This window comes from Nuphar pumila, chromosome 2, assembly GCF_984573655.1.
Source record: "Nuphar pumila chromosome 2, dmNupPumi1.hap1.1, whole genome shotgun sequence".
NCBI classification, from domain to species: Eukaryota; Viridiplantae; Streptophyta; class Magnoliopsida; order Nymphaeales; family Nymphaeaceae; genus Nuphar; species Nuphar pumila.
The window spans coordinates 144828510-144845207 of NC_143250.1; the positions used below are offsets into that span (position 1 = coordinate 144828510).

The 16698-nt window shown below is 41.8% G+C and overlaps 1 long non-coding RNA gene across 1 annotated transcript; it reads left to right on the top strand.

The window, feature by feature from the left end:
• The first annotated feature begins 7865 nt into the window (after positions 1-7865).
• Positions 7866-16654, top strand: LOC149847452 (uncharacterized). The gene is made up of 3 exons (XR_016430616.1): positions 7866-7956; positions 9027-10005; positions 15853-16654. It is a non-coding gene; the product is annotated as an uncharacterized LOC149847452 (long non-coding RNA).
• The last annotated feature ends 44 nt before the right edge of the window (positions 16655-16698 follow it).

Below are 16698 nucleotides of genomic sequence, written 5' to 3' on the forward strand. Positions count from 1 at the left end.
GAAGTTGAATGTGGGTTTCTGAGGTTATGTCATATTTCTTGGATATGATTTCAAAAATTGATTTTGTTGTAGGGTAATCCTTAAATACCCTAATGAGATCATCATCCATATATGTTAACATGATGGTTCTCGCCAACATGTTGGTCCTTTTGTATTTAGTATATAAGGTTTTAACCTTGTCATAAGCAATAGGACCAGGGACACTCATCTTAGTAGTAAAGGCATTCTCAATGCTCTCTAGAGTCAGAACAAGAGAAATCCATATCTTTCAAATATGAAAATTTGTGCAAATGAGTTTATCGGTTTTGGTTAGTTCAGTAGCATAAACTCTAGTTATCATTTTTTTGTTGTTGGTTATTTGAATATGGTATAACATGATAAGTTTAAGTCCAACAGTCAACAAGTAAAATGACATGAGAATATCAGTCATGAATGCATAAAATAACATGTTCATAATAAAAAAAAAATTCATGATCAATTTCACTATTGCATGCAAAGATAAAAAAAAATTTATGGCAATCAAGCTCTTTGATTTTAACTAAAATTGAGCTAATCTACACACTTTGACCACTTTTCTGTAATTTCAAAAAAGTTGGAGAACATTTTTCAAGAATAATCCCCAAAAGTAGGACTTAAAAGGAAACAGAAGGTTTTCTGTAAAAATAAAAAAACTGACCCTATTTAAAAAAAAATTAAGATTATGTTCTTTTTTTAAATTAACAGCAAAAAATAGGACTGCTAATGTAATTTAGGGACACAGAAATAGTAATCAAGAAAGAGAATAGTCATATTGTAATATGCAATAGAGGGATATAGTCGACAATTAAATTAAAAGCAGGGGCAATAAGGTAAATCAACTGCAATAAGACAAAACCATCTTTACTATAAATGTGCAGGCTCAAAAAAGTAATTCAGTAGGTCAGGGACTTGACCAGAATAACTAAAAGAAAATTCGATAAAACAGTAAATTGAATCTGACAGGGATATGACCAGACTTTTCGAAAACGATTGGGGGCAGAAACATATTTTGACCTGGTAAACAGTATATAATCCAGTCTTTCTTGAAAACAACAGAAGCTTCTCGATGAAGCTTCTGGTTGTTTTTTTATTCAGCCAGCGAAAAAAAATTGATCGTTGTCGGTTTGTTCATCGGAGAGAAGAAAGTTGATGCCTTGTTTTCGAAGGAGTTGGAGTTACCCAGTGGTTGTTGGAGCAACCTTGCTCGCTATTGCAGCAGTGGAAGACGTTGTGAAAGTTTTTTTTTTTAATTGTTCTCTTCAATTCACCGAAAAAAGGGCAGCAACGTCAGACGAAGATAAAACCTTTGATCATACGCCAAAAAAAAGAAGAAAGAGAGGTTGATCAATGTGCTTTTGTTTGTTTGTTTTTATTTATTTATTTATTTTGTTGTTGTTGTGACAGTCGATGAGAAGACACTCATCTCCTTCAGCTCATTCGTCGAAAAAAAAATAAAAGAAAGAACTGCAGGAATGTCGAAAACTATCCGAAGGTCACACAAAAAAATGACGATTAAAGAAAAATGGTATTCCTCTTTCTCCTTCTTTTTTTGCTTTTTTTTTTCCAGTTGTTGTGATCTGATTCCTGGATTGATCGCCGAAAAATAAAAGAAAATGAAACAAAAGATTCTGCCGATTGGCTTGCCTGATGAGGTTGTCGATGATAAACAAAAGAAAATCTCCCCCCTTTTTTTTATGATCCAATGACGATAGACTCAGGCCTCAGTTTGGGGTCTGTGTTCACCTTCAAAGCCCCTTTTTTTTGTTTTGATTTTGATTTTTTTTATTTACCGAGGTCACTGGATGTCGGTGACCTACATTAAAAAAAGAGAGGCAAAATTAGAGACCCACTCGCTTTTTTTTTTGTTTCTTCTTCTCGAGGTAGCTTGAGACCCTCTGAAAAAACTGATGCAGATCCCAGATGAGACCTGTTATTTTTTATTACTTTGCAAAAGAAAAAAAATTAATGTCGATGACCTTTTATTTATTTATTTTTTAATATAAAGGTCGCCTGATGTTGGTGACTATCTAAAAAACAGAGGACAGAGAGGTCGGGGAAATGACTCACCTCCTTAAGAGATTTGCAAACAAAAACAAGGGCGGTGACTTGCATGATATCTTAAAATAAAAGCATTGGCATGTTTTGTCACTTTATTTTTTTGGTGACGGTTGCTCGGTGATTCGACGACGGTCCTGCGCACACCGCCAACTAGCTTTGATACCACTGAAGAATCAAGATAACTGAGTCAACAAGGAGATTAAGATTGAGGGATCGACATGAGGTTTTTTGTTGTAAACGGCTTTCTTTAAAAGGAGTTTGTTCACGCACCAGTTTATAAGTGAGAAAACCCTCCTCGTATTTATAGAGAAATGGTTGTTGGGAATTTACCTCTCTTTGGGTACCCGTTTAACCCAGCCTTAGTTACTCACCTTCACTTGAAGCTTATCCAGAATGAAGACATCATTATGGATAAAGCCCTCAAGCAGGGCAGTTTCAATCGTTAAGGAGAGAGTTGGCCATCCTCTCTCTTTAACGGATGAGATTCTTCGTGAAGCATGACCACGGTTATCAATAAACAATCCACTATCCAAAAATATTGATGTTGTCGGGGTATACAATCAGGGGGGGATCTTGGAGATATCAGAGCTCAATGCTAAGGACAAAACCTTGTCCTTAACCACCAAACCTCACCATTCCTCAAGAGAATCCTCTTCTCGAACGTGAGAGGTCTGGGGAGATCCTTGGCCAGGCAGAAAATTAGAGATGCCTTATCAAAGAATAAAGTGGATGTAGCATTTTTGGTTAAAGTTAAATTAACCTTGGGAGCAGTGAACAGAACTATGAACGGTCAGGACAGTGAACAGAAGTATGAACAGTGAACAGAACACTGCCCTTAGAACTCGTTATTTGTTTATGGAACCAAAATTCAGTTAATGTAGATATTATTTCAGTGACCGACTAGATCATTACAGTGCGTGTGGAAGAACCGTCGGGTGGCATGCTAATCTCAGGCGTGTATGGACACAACTAATATAAAAATGCAAATTACTGTAAACTAATAAAGTAAATGTTTGCATTGCAGTAGATAATAGGTGATACTTGAGAATATCTCAATCACCAAGATGTTATCAAGTTTTAATATCACTGTGAAATTGTGATATTTTCAGCATATGGCACCTAACTTTTTTTGACGTAACTTAAAAATGCAACTGGTGTCTAGAAATTTATGTGAAGACCCCAAAAGTTTTGTTGATATAGATCAAAAGAAAATATTCTTCAAAATTAATTACAGTTATTTCAATGGTTAACACAATTATATTACTTTTTTACCTTTCACGATTAGTATATACTATATGCCACCATAGGTTTGGGGTGTTAATGAAATAAGTAGGTTTTGATTTGATGAAACCTTCTTTTATTTTATTTTTTATATTAATCCATTTGTCTTTAAAATGCACCAATCTTTGGATCATTGTCATTCTTATGCCAATACAAATCAGTTCAACTTATAAAACAGAGATCAGACGAGAAGAAGAGAGAGATCATTAATGAAATTTTAAAAGTTATGTTTGTGGTTTTCGCTAGAGGTTTAATGTCAATATTGTCCATTAAATTTCTAATTGACTAGAATAAAGCATAACTACATTATATATATATATATATATATATATATATATATATATATATATATATATATATATATATATGTGTGTGTGTGTGTGTGTGTGTGTGTGTGTGTGTGTGTGCATTTTTTTAATTATGTTGAATATTAGGAACTAATTTAGAATTTATCTTTTTTTTAACTATGGGTTCGACACCAAGCCTGCAAGTTAAAAGAGAACTAACTGAAAAAACTCTTGATAAAACCTAAGATGCTGAATGTAGAACCCATGCTCTCCCTGGGGGCAAGGGCGTAGCTAGGGGGGGGGGCAGGACTGGGCTGTAATTTTTTTTTTTGTTTTTTTTTTTAAAAGCCCAGTCCTAGCCCAGCCCTGATTCCATATGAAATAGATTTTTATCCATTTTTGTAGCCCAGTCCAGTCCTAGCCCAGCCCTGACTGCAGCAAATAGTTTGATTTGTCCATATGAAATAAATTTTTATTAATAATTGTAGCCATTTTTTATTTTATCTCAAAAAAAAAATTCGGGGCGCTGCCCCCGAACCCCCGACTATCGCACAAATAATTTTTTTTTTGCTACACCCCTATTTACGCTGCCAGGACAGCAACCGTAAGTACAACAGGCAGAGCCAGCGCAACTAGGTCTTTGATCCTGGGGTTGGTTTCTCCGCATAAATATCAACAAAAAGTATGGTTCTCTCTAATATAAGCCAAGTTGAGAAATAAAAGGTCAAATGAGATGGCTGGATGGTTAGGTCACGTGTCATAATCAATTATGATAGGTCTCATGTTCAAACAAAAATATGTTATTGTTGCCAAGGCACAACTGCAAATAAAGTTTAACTTTATTTAGGCTACTTTTGGAAGCAAGAAAAAACTTGGTAAAAAAGGAAAATTTGCGTAGGGAATGTTCTCATATAAAAGAGAAGAACCAATAGCGAGAAAGAGGGAAAGATATAGAGAGGAGGTGAGGGGGCAACTTATTCTATGAAAAAAATCTCCAACTCCGTGTATTGAGAAAATTCCCATATGAAAAAACTCGTTGAGTGTTCAACACTTATCATGTAAAAGATTTTACCTTGTTTTGAAAGTTTAAAAAACCTGTACACTTTTCTTTCCCACCTTCATGTTTCAAGGTTCATGCAATCAAGCAGGCTATTGCCAATGAACTTTTACTATTGGAGTGCATTTCATTGCCATGGCGGACGTTTTGTTCCAAAAAAAACTCAACACCAATGTCCTTGTAGATTTCATAAATGTTGCAAATGTGGGAACTTTTGTCCTACAACTAGGGGTGGGCAACGGGCCAGGCAGCCTGATGGGCCAAGCCGTCCCGGCCCGGCCCATCATTGGCCAGCTTTGGGCCAAGGTTTTAGGCCTGTGCCGGTAAGTGACAGGCCGAAACCTGGCCCGGCCCGATGAGCCTGAGTTATTTATTAATCTTTAATAATAAAAAAAACAACTATTACTATTTACCTAATTAGTTACATTAATTTTATGGAAACTAGAAAGATAATTATTTGGGTGCATAAGAATTTGAGAACTTGTTAATTATTACTATTTATAAATGGATTTGGGCCAGGCCGGGCTGGACTCGACCCACTTAAAGCCCGGTGGGCTGAGCTCTAAACGAGCCCGGGCCGGCCCGATGCCCACCCTTAATTTTTATCCTTTGTTTTTGTTACTATATATCCTAGGTACTAGAACTGGTAAATGAGGTAGAAAGAAGCCTTCAAAGACAATTTATCTATGGAGTACATTGCCTTGCACAATCGAATGCATTTGAAAGCAAGAAAATGATAGAAAAAGGCAAATAAAAAAAAATGGCAACTTTTCTATCCTTTCCGAACGAGAGAACATTTTTGAACGGAAAGTTTTTTTTTTAAATATCTTTTTATAGAAAATTTTTCTGAGGTGAAGAGATTTTTTCTATCAACATTTATTTTTGCATTAGGACAACCATTCACCCACAAAACATCTCATCTCATAGGGTTGCCACAAGAAGAGCTCCCTCTCACCCATCTCTCTTTCTCTCACTCTGGTGTGGTCAACCACCTTTCTCTCTCGGGGCTGATCAACATTCTCTCAATTTTCTCACATTTTCTATTTTCTCATGTTACACAAACAAGTGAAAAAAAACATCACTTAGTAAAAAGTTATTATATAAAAACTTCTCATAAGCAACATTTTATTTTCTTATAAGATTTTGTATTGCTTCTAAACATACTCAATAAGGGACTTAATGGGGAAAAAAACTTTTAGAATAAGGGAAGTTGCATTTTGATAGAAAATATGGGATCCATTGGCTATTTAAAAATGCCTTAAGATTTTTGGCTCTCTCTCTCTCTCTCTCTCTTATGCATGTGTTGGTTACATTTTTCATGCATTTATTTAGTTTTAAAATGTTCCTTTATAATGAGCATGTCATATAAAAAAGACCTAATCATCGGGTTAAACAGAACCCAATGGATTGCCGACCACCGATTTAGTATCTTATACTTGTCAGACTTGACACTGCTATAAGAACTAATAATATCCACCTAAGGGCACCAAACTTTTTTCTTAATGACAAGGAACCCTCACCGAAGCAAAGGAAAACACCGGGTAGGGCCCCACGACCACCCTGTCTTACGTGGCCACCTCTAAAAGCTATGAACAAAGGGCACCAAATTTTAAAGACTACTAACATGTCAATTGGTCAGGTTTGACCCAGAACCGACCCATATCAAAACCTATAGGGTTAAGGTTTGGTGATAAATAAGAAAGTCCAATTAGAATCCGAGTTGAACCCAAAGGGTCTGATTAATATATGGAGCAGGGTATGGTTGTTGAAACTTCATACCAGACTCGGGCCCTGACCCAAGTTCTGACTAAGAGCCGCAAATTTTCAATGTAAAAAATGATACAAATTAAATATTGTTTTACTGGGTATCGTCCACGTCGGGTTCATGTAATTCTTATAGGATCTGGGTATGATTTCTCTTATGGTGGGTCCGATTGGACCCGAGTCTCGACCCGGTACCATCATCTCAATTAAAGTCTGAGTTTAGTTCCATCTGGGCCCGAAACAAACTTGACCCGTTGACAGCCACTAGAAAGCTATGCTAGATTGAGTTCTTTTATCTTTCTAAAACTGGACCACTGATATAAGGAAGGTTGTTCATGAAATCCTGTAGTTTAATGCCATAGGCACAACTACAAGTAAAATATCAAAAGCTGTCCAAATATGTTTAGGAAAACGTGAAATAATAAGAAAATTGAAAAATAAGCTCATAATTATCCCAATTATAAACTCTGAATTAACCCTAGCCCTGTCACCTTGAATCAAGCACAATGATCTGATGCTAAAAACACAAAAAAGGGATCTTAAAGAAAAAACATAAAACAAATCTTAAATGATTTGTTAGACCAAGATCGAATGATGCATGAAGGGATCAGTTCGAAACTTTTCTTCTTCTTTTTTTTTTATTTGTAACAGATATTGGATCAATGTTACTAACCACGTTTAATTACATTAAAATATAGCTACTTTCAACCAGGTACATGCCAAATAATGACCTTTCCAAGTTTTATTTTTGTGGTACATGCAATGCTTTAATGAGCACCCACTAATAAAAAAGCGGTATATGATTTTTCCCTTTATAAAAATGTGATCATCCTATTTTGAAATTGCATAAAAAAGTCGATCATATGAATAGTTAAGTCCTCAAATTGCATAATGGCCAAAGACATAGTGAAACCAGTCAAAGTTTCACCTCTTCTCGTTACTTCCAAGAAAAATGCTAAGATTATGGAGTGCTTTTATTCAAAAAAAAAAATACACTAGAGTCAAAAACCAGTTAGGCCCTGTTTAGGATCTCGTGATTGGAGGGCATCGGAGTGGATTCATGGAATCAACGCCTTCTCTCTCTGTTTGGGATGAGAAAAAAACGTCAAATCGTAAAACTGGCGTAGAAAAAGCCAAAGCCAAAGCCAATTCCACAATTCGACTACCACGTCGACGATACTTTTTCTCATTTTTCAGTGGCGGAGAGCTCGGAGATTGGGGAAGAGGACCAACATCACCGGTTAAGAGAGGTGGACACGCAGGGGCCCTCTTTCTCCCCGCAAAGTTCGGAAAGACACTCCTGCCAGTCCGCTGGAATCTGGCAACAAATAGAAACCTCCGACGAATTTCTGCATAGAGAGATGGACCAGAAGTAGGGTTTGGTCATGGAGGGGAGGGCTGAGTTGAGGGAGCTTCAGAGGCTGGGAGGGACACCGGGATAGGGTTTGGGCTTTGTAATCCCAAAAAAAAAGATAAAACAGAAGAAAATAGGTCTCTCTCTCTCTCTCGTGTTTTGATGACCAGTATTTGAGACTTTCTGTATATATTCTTGTGTTTACGGAGTTTTTTCTTTTTGGGTATTCTTTTTTCTTATAGTTGATTTTTTTTTTGCATATTATATTTTCTATGGTTTGTAGTTTTTTAGAGAAATTCACAAATCGATGGGTATTTAATGAAGAGGATGATGGGTAGCAAGTGTTTGTTGAATTGCTTGAATAAATTTCAATAGTGGTTGGGTCATGAGTGTTTTGAGTAAGGAACTTGATGATGGTGAAGTTTGTTTTTACAGTTTCTGAGATGAGAATTTTGGGGCGGTGGGTGCATCAGTGGGGTTGGTTTTGTTGAACATAGAAGGAATTTGGAACGTGGTGTTGCTTGATTATGTAATGATGGTTCTTTCTAACCAAAGGGGGAGGGTGCATTTGTAGTGTTATTTATTTATTCATATTTATGATTTGCTATTTATATTCGAATACTCGCTACTTGGTACTATATTTATATTTGTTGTTTTGAACTTTATTAGAGATTATATTACATTAGATTTTGTCCAGTTTGAGAACTAAAGAAAGTTGTGTATCAACAAGATCTTGAAATGAGTCATAGTTTTTCGAAGAGGGAAAACAATTTCTCAATCTCTTGATGATATCAATTAATTTACCTCTTCATTTGACTGTCATGGCGATGGCATAGGAAGAATTTGAAAACAAACACTGATGGTAAATGTGTTCTTGACATAGTGGTCCTAGTCACAGTCCAAGTGTGAACAGTTTCTTGTATACTAAGAAATCCCAAGCAATGAGATAGTATGGTTACATGTTTCTCTCTGTTCAAAGAAACCAAGTTATAAATCCACTGTGTGTGTGCATTAAAAATTTTGTTCACTTTACCATGAGTAGTATGTGATATCAAATACTTCTTCATCTTCAATAATTCAGTAATTCTAAGTAGAGGATAGATCTCTCAAGAAACTCTGTTGTTTACCTACTCTAACCTTATCTCGTAACTGTCATGTATCCATTTATGTGAATGCTTATGATAACTCTTGGTTTTTCTATTCACAGGATTGATGGCCAAACCAATGCACATGCTAGTCCGCAACAAATACAAGAGTTCAATAGCCCAGAGTGTGAGGTGTTTATTTTTCTTAATTCAACTCGTGCAGGTGAACTCGGGATTGACTTGGTATGCTTTTGTGATGAATTAGAATTTCATTAGTGATAAAGTATTAGTTTGGCATAACTGGAACCAACTCAAACCTTTCTTTCTGACTGCCCAGTGCAGATAGAGTCATCATATATGATTAGACAATGATCCATTCTATGCCCCCAAACTGTTTTTTTTTTTTTTATATTTATAACCGAGAAAGAAGATCTGGTTGTGCTGGCTTAGCCTGCCATACCCACGGTCGTCGTGCCTGGGGCATAAAACTCCGAGGCTAGGACCCCCACCTAAGAATTTGCATGGCCAAGTTTCCTTAAAAATTTATTATGGCCTGTGTCAAACTTAATGGATGGGTTGAACTAGCGAGTTGGTCCTTGGTTGCACTATCAACGTAGATCATTTGTCTGAGCACCCTTATCAGTTATTGCTGCCAAATTCGGTTGCTATCACTTGGCTAGATAAGTTTCTCTTGATACCATGCATCCATATGCGGGCACGAGTTCTCGTGAAGGAGCGATTGAGGGAGGTTACTCGGTCTCTTTCGCTCAGCGATGCACGACGGGAGGTGGAGTTCGTGCTGGAGGCCGTCCGGTAGGGAATCACGGCGGTGGGCGTCCGCGGCACCGACACCTTTGTCCTCGGCATCTAGAAGCAGTCCTCCGCCAAGCTCCAAGTCTCCCGAGTGTAAGGGGTTTCGGCCATCGGCGTCAAGGATTCCGACCTTCATCGTCAATCCTACGGTGGGACGCTTGCCTCCCTCATCCCTCTTCTTCTGGGGCTTAGGAGCTTCCAACTCCCTGCAAGCCAACCAACATGCTCTATCCTCTATCCTAGAGGCTTTGAACGATTGGGGACTCGCTTTCGCCCTTCGCCGCCAAGGTACTGTTGTTGCTCTCCCTTTCCGCTTATCTTTTCGTGTGTTTTTCTCTCTATCGGAGGCCTTCGCGTCCTGTCTCGCCGCCGGTTCACTGCTGGCTCGTGATGTCGGGCGATTTCTTAGAGCTGTTAGGGTGGAATCCCTTCAGGCATGCTCTGTTGGCGCCTCTCTTCGGGCTCCGTTTTTCTTTCGTAGGCCGCCCAGCTCGATCGACGGTCGGGGCTGGCAGGAGGTGAAAGCTACCTGGCAGCGGTCTTTCTCCAAAAAGCTTTCTCGCTCTCATCTTTCTCAGGCGAAGCCGGGTGACTGGTGGTGCGCGGGTTGCCTTTCACTCAACTTTCGCAGGCGTCGTGCTTGCCTCCATTGTGCCTCGTTGTTCAGGTCTCGGCGGCACCCAGTGTTGAGGCACTCGTGGGCGGTAGTCCCTCCTCCCTCCCTCGGACGAGCCTCTTCGCGAGGTATGCACCGCCCTCGCAAAGCCTCTTTCGCGCCTTGGGTCCAGATCGGTATCTTGGAAGATCCTTCGTCGTCATTTTTGGGATTCAAGATCGGCTCCGTTTGGGTGCCGATGCGACCGTCTACGGCTGCTCCGATGTCTTTCGCAGGGAAGCGTTTCAATCTTAACCATCTTTGTCGTGACCGTACCTGTGGCTCGCCTGCCATCTTGGGTCGGGATAGTTTCTGCTCTGCTGTGTCGGGCCCGCCTGTCCTTTGTGTTGCCTCTGTCTTTGAGGGTTCCGCGTCTGGTGACTTCTGCAGCCAGGGAGTGCTTGCGACATGCTCGGGGGTGCAGGTGGCTTGCTCGGGGATGCCTGCGTTTTATCCGTCCTTTTCTCCTCGGCGTAGATCGGGGATGCAGGTCGAGTGCTCGGGGGTGCCTTCGATTTATTCTCCTTTTTCTGGTCGACGAAGGTACTTTTTCTCTTCTTTCGCTCCTTTTGATGTGCGAGGAGTTGTTATGGCCAGAGGTGAGGCAAGCAGGCTCTCCCCGATTCAATTATCGAGATCTCGCCTCTCCTTGTCTTGGTGGTCGTGCTGGCCACTCGGTTTTCAAGCCGTACGGAGATCGGTGGATACTGTGGGTCCCGTTAGCGAAGTGGCGAGGTCTTCTTGGGTGAGCAGGGATTCTCTTTGTCCGCTGTCGTCATCTTGCTCTCCTTCGGGGGCGTTGGGGTTCGGGCTACCGCGGCTCCCTGGCAGTGTTTGTGTCTCTGTGTCGGCAGGGGGCGTTTTGCAGCCTCGGGGTGCGAATCTGCTCGCATCATCATCATCATCATCTATAGTATCTTCCTTTCTGTGCTCGTTGTTCGAAGCGGGGCGGGCTTTCAGGTGGTATGGCGGGTGTGACGAGGCATCTTGGCCTCGGTCAGGAAGATGTTGGCTGTCGTGGCTTCCCGGGTGGTCTGAGTCTTGGGCTATGTTGTTGTGGATCATTTTGGTGGATCCTTTCTTCGAGCTTGATGGGGATCGGGTACCGTCAGGTGTCGCCTTGGCGTCTAAGGATTCTCTCTGCCACTCGGCAGCTGCATCATCCTATATTTTGTTTGCTTCGACCTATGGGGCATATGAGTTTGGGTCTTTCTCGCGTAACAGGTCTCATCTCTCGGAGGACTCTCTCCTTGCTCGGGCCCACAGGTCGCCTATTATCGGAGTCCCGATCCGACAATGTTTCTTCTTCAAGCTGGTTGATGGCCTTTCAGTCTTGTTTTCGTCTTTCTCAACAAAGTGCATCGTATATCCGATTTGCCTGGTCTCCATCAGCTTGGTAAGTGCCCCTCTGTTAGCCGTGTTTTGCAGGGCTCCGTTGGCATTGAACTCCTCCTCTTTCATCCGGGAGGGCGACTTCGCAGACCTGGAGGGCTCCCCAAACTTGGTCTATCCGTCAATTGCGGGTTCGTCATTTTGAGTGGTCAACTCTCATCCTTTTTGGGTCTGTCTGTGGACGATGCAGCTCGGCGGCTCAAGCTTGCGCTTTCCCAAGCCCAGCTCCTCAACGTTGATTCTGTTATGCGTGAGTCCTTGGCCGCGATCGCAGATCGTTTACCGACCTTGGTCGCGGATGCTGGGCGTATCTCGTTCATCAACACCACTTCTCCTTCGGTCGAGGGGTTATCTCCTCCTAGGTGGGGTGGTCTCCCTATTAGGAGACGTCGTCGACCTTCGCTATCTCCATCCGGCGAGTCCGGGGTCTCTCCTAGGCGGTCTGTGAGGATCCGCACTCCTCGGGTATTTCCGGACTTTCAGTTATGAAGATCTTGTGTTGGAATATTCGGGGACTGAATTGCCCCACCAAACGTCTTTTCCTGGCGAGTTGGATCCGTCAAGAAAAGCCCGATCTTATTGCTCTTTGTGAAACGAAGATGGCAGATATCTCGAGCTCGGTCGTCTCCGAAATCTGGCGTGGTGCAGATTCCTTCTTCAAGCCTGCGACTCAATATGTGGGAGGCATCCTCATCCTTGGGAAGCATTCTCTAGCCTTACAACAGGTGGACGAAGGTACGTTTTCCATATCCATCACTCTTCCCTTACCTACTCAGACTATTTCAGTTGTGGTCACTATGGTGTATGGTCCCCACCGTCAAAGCCGTCGGGAGGAGTTTTGGTTGGACTTAAATACGGTAATTGCTTCATTCGGGGATCAACATATTATCATGGGAGATTTCAACTGCCTTATGTCTCCTATCGATTCTAGCTTTCCGGTTAATTTCTCGGCTTCAATGAGGGGCTTCCAAAATTTTATTCAGATGAACCGGTTGTACCACGTTCCCCATGTTGGTGAAACTTTCTCGTGGTCCAATCGACGATCTACTCCGTGCTTCCGTCTGCTAGACAGGGTGCTTGTTTCGTCAGAGCTGCTGAGTTCTATTAATGACATCTCTTATTGTCTTCTGCCACCATCTGTCTCAGACCATAGTTAGATTGTTATCCGATGGGGTCAAGGCTTCACCGGCGATAGATCCTTTAGATTTGAGCAATGGTGGCTTAAGGAGGCGGGCTTCGAGTCGTTAGTCCATCAATCTTGGAGTAGACCTTGCTTTGCAGTCCGGGCGGCTACAAGATGCATGGTTAAGCTTTTTTGTCTATCTCGCGATATCAAATCTTGGCTTATCTCCAATAGAATAAGTAAATTCCAAAATCTGGGAGATTGAGAGCGAGAGCTGGCTTCTATCAATCAGTCTCTCTTGGATACGTCCTATATGAATGCATCAGATATTGAATGTCTCAATGCTAGATCGGCCGAGCTGACTCTTCTAGTGCAATCGTGGCGTCTAAAGGATGAAATTCGTTGGAAGCAGCGGTCAAGGGTGAATTGGCTTAAAGCGGGTGACGGGAATACAAGGTTTTTTCATTCGTTAGCATCTCACAGGCATCGAAGACATGTGATTCACACTCTGTATATCAATGGTGTCTCCTTTTCGGGCGATCAGGTACTCAATATTGTCTCCAACTATTTTTCTAACCTGTATTCCTGCAACCAAGCTGTAGGTGGCAATATGGGTTCAACTTTATTTTTGTCCATGGATCGAGCCCTAGCCAACTCGATTCAGGGATTGTTCACCGAAGAAGAAATCGTCTCGGCGGTGCGGGAGTCGTCTGGGTGGAAAGCTCCAGGATTTGATGGCTATCCTGTGGATTTCTTTCGCATATTCTGGCAATGCGTTAAGAGTGACATTCTTAGTGTCTTCGCCGAGTTTCATCGAAATGGCCGATTGCCGGTTCATTCTCACCTAGCAATTGTGTCGCTTATTCCTAAGGAGGAAGCCGCATCGGATATCTCGCGGTTTAGACCTATATCAGTGTTAGGGAGTTTATATCGCATTATCGCCAAGGTCTTAGCTAACAAGATGCGTTCAATTGCTCCTAGGATTTTCTCAGAGGCTCAGTTCGCCTTCATTCCTAACAGAAGACTTCAACATTCCTTCATTTTGGCCACAGAAGTGTTGCACTCTCTCAAGATCAGCGGGGGGGTCTTTTTCACTCTGAAGCTTGACTTTCATAAAGCCTACGACTCGGTTCATTGGCCGTTCCTCTTCAACATTTTGGCAAACTTGGGCTTTGGTAGGCGTTTCTCTAGCTGAGTGCATGAGCTGGTAACCAATGCCCAATCACAGTTTCAGATCAATGGGGTCAAGGGAAAACAATTCAAACTTGGTCGTGGTCTTCGACAAGGATGTCCTCTGTCTCCGTTACTCTTTAACGTCGTCTCTGAAGGCCTGGTGGTCTTGGTTAAGAGGGCAGTGGAGGGTGATCTAATTGAATCTCTCGGTATTCAAGAGTGTCGTAGTCAGATCCTGACATTCGCTGATGACATAATTATCTTCGGAAGGGCCTCCATCCAACAAATGTTAAGATTCAAGCTTGTCCTTCTTTTTTTCCAATCGATGTCAGGTTTATCCTTGAACTACGAGAAGTGTTGTCTTTTCATGGTCAACGCCTTTGCTTCTATGTTGGACTTGGGCCAACGGATATTCAGATGCTCGGTTTCGGATAACTCTTTCTCTTATCTGGGTCTGCCGCTCCAAATCAGTCGTGTATCAACGGCAGCCTGGAGCACCACTATCCAAAGGGTTCAGAAAAAAAATTTGGGCTGGCAAGCGTCCTACCTTTCTATCACAGGTAGACTAACTCTCATCAAGCACGTTCTTTCTGCTATGCCAGAATTTTTTATGTCTATGTTCCTGATGCCCATGGGGGTTAGTAAGAAGATAGCTCAGGTAATGACGCACTTCCTGTGGTCTGGGCGTGGTCACGAAAACAAGCGCCACCTAATAGGGTGGGACACTCTTCGACTACCCCAAAATAGGGGGGGTTTGGGAATCAAGGACCCCCGGCTGAGGAGTATGATTCTTGTCGTGAAGCAGAGCTGGCTTGCACACCAACCTGGGTCTCCGTGTGCAAGCGTGCTTCTAGCTAAATACGGTGGTGTGGAATCATTGGTGGGGGCCACAAGCGTGCGTCAGCGATCTATGTCAAAGCTTCGTCGATCATGGATCCAAGCATGGTCTGCAGTTCTATCTCATAATGGCAATGTTGAATCACAGTCTCTGTTCTTTGGTCGTAACCTTGCTCCGAACGGATCTTTCCGCTCTAAATAAGGCTACCTCGCTCTCCTTCCATCGAGGGTGGACCGGTTTCCGACGAACCTGATCTGGGGCAAGGGTCCCACTCCGAGATCATGTTTCCTGGCTTGGCTAATCTTACACAATCGGGTGCAGACTGACAACTTCCTCAAATCCATCGGTTTTCATCTGCCGAGTAAATGTGTGTTGTGTGAGGCGGCTGAAGAATCTGCCTTTCACCTTTTTTGGGAGTGCTCTGTTTTTCAAAACATCTTTAAGGTGACTTGGAATAAGCCGGGGGTTAGCGTGCGTCAGGAATCGTTCGCCAATGATTTGTTGTGGGGTCCTCAACCAGTTCGTTATTGCAACAAATGGCGTATTATTTGGCGAACTTGGCTTCTCTCGTCATGGTGGGCCGTATGGATGACTCGCAACAACGCTATTTTTCGGCATATTCTGGCAGTGTTCAACAAGATGGTGAACCTTATTTTGGCGGACGTATACGCCATTCTCCGCATCAACATCCCTGATCTGCAACACCATCTGCCTCCAGGGACCATTCATGATCCTGGGTGATGCTCGTCGCCTAACTGTATTGGCTTCTTGTTTCTTTCTTCCTTTTCTCCTTGCATCTCTCCTTTTCTTTTCTTTTTCCCTTTTTTGGGGCTCCTTGGCATGTCTTGGGCCCGTGTTTGGTTTCCCGGTAGGTTCAATGTTGGTTGAACCTGTTTTCGTTTCGTAATGTTGATGGTTATAGTTCGGCTCTCTCTCTCTCTCTCTTGTTTACAGATCCAGATTTCAATCCCTTTGCTGACTTGCAAGCACAGTCAAGGGCACACAGAATTGGTCCATTGCGCCCTGTCATTTAATAACAAAAGGTTCAGTGGAGGAAAAGATTTTGCAGAAATCTAAGAGAAAGTTGGCCATCGAGAATCTAGTGATGAATCCTAAAACAAAGCTTGACGTTAAGGAGCTGCACTCGGTACTGCTTCATGTAGCTCGGAGAATGCAAATAAAAGCGTAGAAGCAACATCATTTAGTTATGATGAGAATGCTATTCAAACTCTCCTTGATACCCCCTGAAGAGAATGGCTATATATCTTGGTGGCATCCAAACTTTTATTCCACTTCCTGATCAATATCCAAGATGACCAAAAGCAAACGAATGGCCTGAGATACTTGCTGAATGCAATAGTAATGCATCAAAAAGTGAAGATTTTGGAAGAGGAAAACGCCAGAAGAGAGAGGTAAAGTATTTTTAAGTGGATATAGAACTCAATGAGGAGCCTGAGGATGAATCAGGTGGTGACACAGACGGCCAAAACTAAGGATACACACCAGAGGAAACAGGTGAAACTTCAAGTGATGATAGTTCCGATGGATATGTTTCTGATGAGATCGGGTCGGATAGTAAATGAACTTGTTTCTTTCCTAATTTTTGGTGTATATCTTCTCCATGTATGGTGAAAGACCGTTCTTTTCTTGAAGACTTTTTGTTTGTAAATAGTAATTTTATGTCTACATATTAATTGATTGATCAAAACAAGTCTTAGATGGAATTGCAATGGAATTATAAGTCCTTTTTGTTTTCCAGTGGATAATCAGAAATATCTGGAGTTCTGACATTGCGTTGTT